Below are 6,675 nucleotides of genomic sequence, written 5' to 3'. Positions count from 1 at the left end.
TCCCAGGTCTGCTAAGTTTCACCAGGCTATAATTGATATCATATGACATCTATTTTAAACCTTGCAGCACTTGCTGTTGAACCTCAGTTGCCAAAAATACATTCAGTTTTCATTCTGGGGCAGCCATTTACATTGAACAACAATACTGGGTATTAAATCATTGCATGGTTGTTATTGGTTTGTAATTATATATCAAATACTGACATTTTTTCATCTCTGGATGACATAAAATGCTGTATGAATATTCACTACAAATACCATAATGCATGCTGAAGAAACAAACAAGGTTTTCAATAATTTATAGGTGTAATATTTGAAAATTAGTGATGTTATCTTTCTGTGATTGGTTTTACTTTTCTTTTCCTGAGGGGCATGTGGCTACTATACAGACCAAAGCACTTTGGCAGTATGTGCCGTTGAACGCACAATCCTTCCGTTATTTAAATTTATCTTAAAAATCACTTCTCCCATGAGTCCAAGAAGTGAGTTTATGATTTTAAAACCCTTAAGCCAACCAACCCTCCCCCTCATGATGTCCCAGCGCCTCCCAACTTATGTGTCTGACATAAGGTCCAATCCTGCAAAGGGATCTGCATGGTTACATTGGCTCAGAGTTCCAATCAATCCCTTTGGGGGTGGGGGAAATATGTGTATTCTACATCCCCACACAACTTTGTCAGCACTAAACAAATAAGTAATACCTAGGAAAAGAAAAATAGCCTAGAAACAAGAAAGGAGACATCTCAGTCCTTCCTGCAAGTCCGCCTGCAGCCCAAGTGCAGAGAAGGATGGTAGCCTTCAGTGAACTTTGACCTAAAGTGTCATACCAGCTGTGGAGCAAGATGTCTCTTCTTAAAGACACATCATAGTTGGACATGTGGAACAAAATATTATAGTAAATTATTTCCTAGACAACTTCAGGTGCAGTTATTCGGTTTCCCTTTTCCCCTCTCCACCCACCAGCAATCCAACTATCCCCATGACACTCATCACCTCAGTCTCTCAGCTACCATTGGAATAAATACAGGTACTTGCCAGCTGGTGTTCAGACTCCAGTGACTAGCACACTGTATAGTGAATGCTTAGACAGAGCGATAAAAGGGAAGGGCACCTGGAGCAAAGAAAAACTGTTAGGTGAACCTAAAAGCACAGTTCAAGTGAATCGGTCTGTCACCTTTGAAGCCAATTGTGATACTGTAAAGAAGTTTAATACGCTCCACCTTTTAATAATAAAGGAAGTGTTTATGCATATTTCCTGCTTTTCCACTCAGAAGTGCACAACTACTGCAGTTGTTCACCTGGATAAGTAAAATAATAGATTTTTTAGCAGCTTTAATGCAGTTTAGCAGATGAAAATAAGGAGAAGAGCCAGTATCATGTGACCAGCCAGCTCGTCACAGACTGATGTTGGAGAACTGCTGCAACAGAGAAAAGAAATGGTTACTTATTGCAACTGTGATTCTTTGAGATGTGATCTTTTGAGATGTCCACTTAGGGGTGTGCACACCCAGCACACCGGAGCCAAAGAATTTTGCCTAGCAGTACCCATAGAGGAGCAGCACTTGTGCCTTACGGTGATAGCCCTTCCCCTGGCTACATGAGATGGTGCTGCCTCCTCCCCACTCAGTTCTTTCATACCAAACATCCAGAGCCCAAATTCTGATGCAGATAGGATGGAGGGTGGGTCAGGAATACACATCTGCATCACATCTGAAAGAACATCAGTTACAGTAAGTAACCATTTCTTCCTCAAGTAGATGCTGCTTGCATTCCACTGGGGTGACTCACAACTCAGTACACAGGGGGAGGGAGGGAGGGAGAGGGGAGGGCTTGGAGTCTACTTAAACAAGGACTGCTGGTCTGCCTTCCCAAAATTCGCATCTCTTCTGGATGCCACAGTAATGGCATAATGGTTCATAAACATATGTATCAATGACCCCGTGCAACCCTGTAATCCAATATGGAGACGCCACTTAAGAATGCCATTGATGTAGCTTGCACTCTTATAGAATGAGCTTGCATCTGTTGAGGGGACATAGTCAAAGCTCTTTTGTATGCAGCCTTGATACAGGAAGTTATTCACTTAGAGATCATCTGTGAAGAAACCACCGGTCCCTTCATATGATCTGCATACAACACAAACAGGTGAGGTGAAGCATGAAAAGGTTGAGTCTTGTCAGATGATGTCTAGCCTTCTATCTGGACATCTCATGTGAAGGCGCTGCTCCTCCATGAACGAATGCGGTGTAGGAAAGAGCACAGGCAAATATACCGCTTGATTCAAATGAAACTGAAAGACCGATTTTTAGACAAATTTTGGGTGCGGCCGCAACATCATTGTGTCTTTGGAGAGTTGCATATAAGGAGGCTCTGCCATCAAAGCCTGCAACTCAGACTCTCCTTGCAGATATCACCACCAGGAATGCAGTGTTTTGACAGAAAAGTGGAAAGCAATAAGATGCCATAGACTTGAATGGAGGTCCCATCAGAGCAACTAAGACTGTATTAAGGTCCCATAAAGGAACCAGATTTTGCACTAGTGGATGGAGATAAAGTCCTTTTAAGAATCTTGCTACCATAACACTGGGAAATACCGATCTTCCATAAATGGGAGGATGAAACACTGATATCGCTGCCAGATGTGCCTTCAATGAGCTACGCGTAAGACCTCACAACTGAAGGTACAGCAAGTACTCCAAGATATCCCGGATACAAGATAGTATTGGCAGAACTCCACGGGCCAACCACCATGTTGAAAACCACTTCCATTTCACGAGATAGGCCATTCTGGTAGAGGGCTTTTTGCAGTTGAGTAGGACCTGTTGAACAGCTGCCAAACACCACACATCCTCCTCGTTCAACCACGGAGCAACCACACAGTGAGATGCAGTGATCTGAATGCAGGATACAAAGTGTGACCATGATTCTGGACGAGCAGGTCAGGCTGGAGAGGAAGGGATCTGAAAGGCAGAACTGACAACATGAAAAAGTCAGAAAACCAACTCTGCCTCGGTCATGCCTGAGCAATGAGGATGAACTTGGTCTGATTTGCTTTCATCTCAAAGATGACCTGTGAAATAATCAGGCCCAGAGGAAAAGCGCATAGGAGAGTTAATTGTCAGCTGAGATGGAAGGTGTTGGACAGCGAGCCCAAACTGAGGTCCCGTGGATCTCAAAACAGATGGCATTTCCTGTTGTCCTTTGTAGCAAACATGTGAATCATCTAGATGACCCAAGCCATGAAGTTGACTCGCAGAACACGGGCTTCAGAGACCACTCAGAAGTCCGGGAAAAATTCCTGCTGAGATGGTCCATGAGATGATCCTGGATCCCAAGCAAGTGATTGGCTATCTGAGTGATGCTCTGCTTGATGCAGAATGGCCACAGCCTGACTGTCTCTTGGCAAAGCATCCTGGAGCATGTTCACATAATACCCTGCAGTGGTATTGTCAGTAAGCACAGAGTCCTTGATGAGGTCTCAAAAAGTGTGATAGGCACTGTAGATGGCTCAAAGCTCCAGCCCTTTGATATGCAGTGAAGCTTCCTGCTCTGACCACAGATCCTGAACTTTCAGCAACCCCAGCTGTGCTTCCCAACTCATCAGGGAGGCATCAGTGACAACTGTTCTGGTTGGTAAAGGAAAGACAAAGGGAATGTCCTGACATACATTCCCCTGAACCATCCACCGTTGAAAGGGAGGCAGATTAACCTGTCCAAGCAGTGAAAAGTTGGAAGGTAAACTGCCCTGAGCCACATTTGAAGATGGCCAAGATGCAACCTTGTGAACTGAACCACCTGTGTGCATGTGGACATGCAGCCCAAGAGCCTCAGGCACATCTGAACTGTTGTGGAAGGCTGAGAGTGAAGACCAAGGCAGTTGGTGAAATCATCTGAAAACAGTCAGTTGGTAAAAACACTCAAACAAAGTTTATTAGGGCCTCCATGAACTCAATTTTATGAGTGGGGACCAGTGTAGATTTATCAGTGTTTAGAAAGAGTCCCAGACCATCGAGTAAGTGCAGTATAATGTGTATTGGAAAGAGAACTTCTCTGGAACTATCCCTTAGTAACCATTCATCTAGATACAGGAAGATGTGGATTCCCTTCTTCCTGAGGTATGCAGTCACCTCAAGCATACATTTGGCAAAAACCCAGAGGGCAGACGACAGACCAAAAGGAAGGACTGTGTACTGAAAATGGTCCTGTGCTTGGGAGAATTGCCACATCAAAATAGGGATCCTGAAGGTTCAGAGCAGCAAGCCATTCATTCTGAGTTAATGCAGGGAGGAAAGTTGATAAGATGACCATCTGGATCCTCATGTTTCTGATATATTTGATGAGGCTGCATAGGTCAAGAAGAGGTCTTACCGCTCCTTCGAATATGGAAACCAGAAAGTACCAGGAATAAAAGCCTTGACCGCATTGGTGTAGAAGAACCTCCTCCATCACTCCCAAAGCCAGGAGAGACCAGACCTGCTCAAGTAGCAGAAATTTATTAGAATGCTCCTAGAAGAGGGATGGGGAGAGAGAGTGGGGAGGAGGAGTGGAAAGGAACTGACTAGCATAGCCGAATCGGATGGTGCTTAGGACCCAGGTCTCCAAGGTAATTGAGTCCCAGACATTGTGAAAATGAGCCAGCCTGTCTCTGAATGGAAGGGGTGAGATAATGGAAGTCACAACTGGACCACTGCTCTGGATTTAAAAAAAAAAAAAAAGTCAAAATGGGTACTTGAGGGATAGTGTTGACTGGCCAAACCCAGAATCTGAATGTCTCTGATTCTCGGACCTATAACTTTTTCTGGGGATATTCCTGCTGTCTCAGGGGTGGGAAAGATTGCCCAAAGGTGGTGCTGCAGGCAGTACTGTTTCTGCTGCTGACTGCCATAATGGTGCCTTTACACCATCAGTGTATACACCCTCAAGGAATATAGGTAGCCCCAGAGTCCTTGAAAGAGTGCAACATTTAATCAGGTTTTGTCTGAAAAACACTCCCGAGCATCAAAGGGCAAGTCCTCTACAGCTTGCTGCACATCAGAAGCAATACCCACATTTTGCAGCCAGGGCACCTTCTCTTGGTCACCACCAAGGGCATCACTCTGGCCGAAGTGTCTGCCACATCAAGTGTGGACTATAGCAACACCTTGCCAAGCAGCCCTTAGCAATATATGCCCAAAACTCCTCCCTGGGCATTTCAAGTGGCTGGTCTATAAAATTAGACTAAGTTATCCAATTTACAAAATTGCATTTGGACAACAGTACCTGCTGGTTCACAATATGCATTTGCAGGGAAGAGGGGGTATAGATCTCTCCACCCATTAACTCCATCCTTTTAGAGTTCTTGTCCTTAGGAGTGGACTTAAATCTTCCATACTGGAACTCTGTCATTCATTGCAGTTACAACCAGGGAATTAGGTGCCAGGTGGGAGTATAACCTCTCAAATCCCTGAATCAGGACAAAGTAGCATTTCTCCACACGCTTTGCCATAGGCAACATCATAGTTAGCATACTCCAAAGAATCTTTTGCAGGCTGTATGAGTGCATCGTTAATGGGGAGAGCCATTCTCTCAGAAGCAGACAGCTGCAGGATGTCCAACAATTTATGGATATTCTCCTGTAGGAACCCTGCCTGGATACATAGGGAAGCAACCAGATGCCACCAAAGGTCCTGGTACGCCTTGAAGTCCTCAGGCAATGAAGGGGAGGAAGAGCTGGGCACCACTGAATCATCTGGGGATGATGAAGAGGCAGTTAACTATACCAATGGCTGGTCCCACTCCTGAACTGGAGGACCTGGATGGGACAATTCCAGAAGCTCAGCAAGAAGGACAACTGGTACCTGAACTTGCGGTGGGTTGACAGCCCCAGCCAATGACATGTCTGGAGGTCTCATCTTGAAGTGGGATAAGGGAAGCAATCACCAGCAATCGAGGAGTATCCCACAGATTCCATGGGGGTCACTGGGCATAAGGGTAAGGCATTGGTGACCAGTCTCAGGTTTCTGGGGATAAGGGTGGAGCCAGCCCTGAAGATGAAAGCAACTGGTCTGACTCATCTGTCATCAAGAGCAAGGAAGGGACTGGTGCCAACAGTAGAAATGACACAGACAGCACTGAGTATGCCTCAGTTGTCTCCAGTGCTGGGAGTGGCGTTGGTACCAAAGTCAGCAGACACACACATGTAGCTGACCGTGCCAAGATGGAGGGCGAGGAGTGCCGCCATGGTAACATTAGCAGTGCAAAGTACAGCAAAGGAGTTTCCTGGTGCCAAGCCCATCACGGGCCTCACCTCCACAGTTTGCATCTAGGGAATATTGCAAGCACAAAGGTTCAGCAGCCCATCTACACAGGAAGACTGTGGATGCCATAGCTCTGGTGAAGCTCTGGAGCAAAAGAGAGTTCAGGACTGAAAGGCAGAGGAAGTCCACTGCTGTCTGATATGCCATCAGTATGGAAATAGTCAGTCCAGCGTCGCCTCATTGGTACCAGACTCAGACACACCAGGGCTGGAACCAACTAATGGTACGGGTCTCCCAAACCCCTACATGGTACCAGGGAGAAGTTGGAAAGACCTGCTCCATCCTGCAAAGCCAGCTATAGCCACACTTCTCCTGGAGGAGGAGGAAGAGTCTCCATGAGACCTGGAGCCATCACAACTGGTCTTCTGATATCAGTTTC

The sequence above is a fragment of the Emydura macquarii genome, unplaced genomic scaffold (genome assembly GCF_026122565.2).
Source record: "Emydura macquarii macquarii isolate MOO-44397 ecotype Brisbane River unplaced genomic scaffold, CSIRO-AGI_Emac_v2 contig_2734, whole genome shotgun sequence".
In the NCBI taxonomy this organism is placed as follows: domain Eukaryota; kingdom Metazoa; phylum Chordata; order Testudines; family Chelidae; genus Emydura; species Emydura macquarii.
This window is presented reverse-complemented; position numbering follows the sequence as displayed.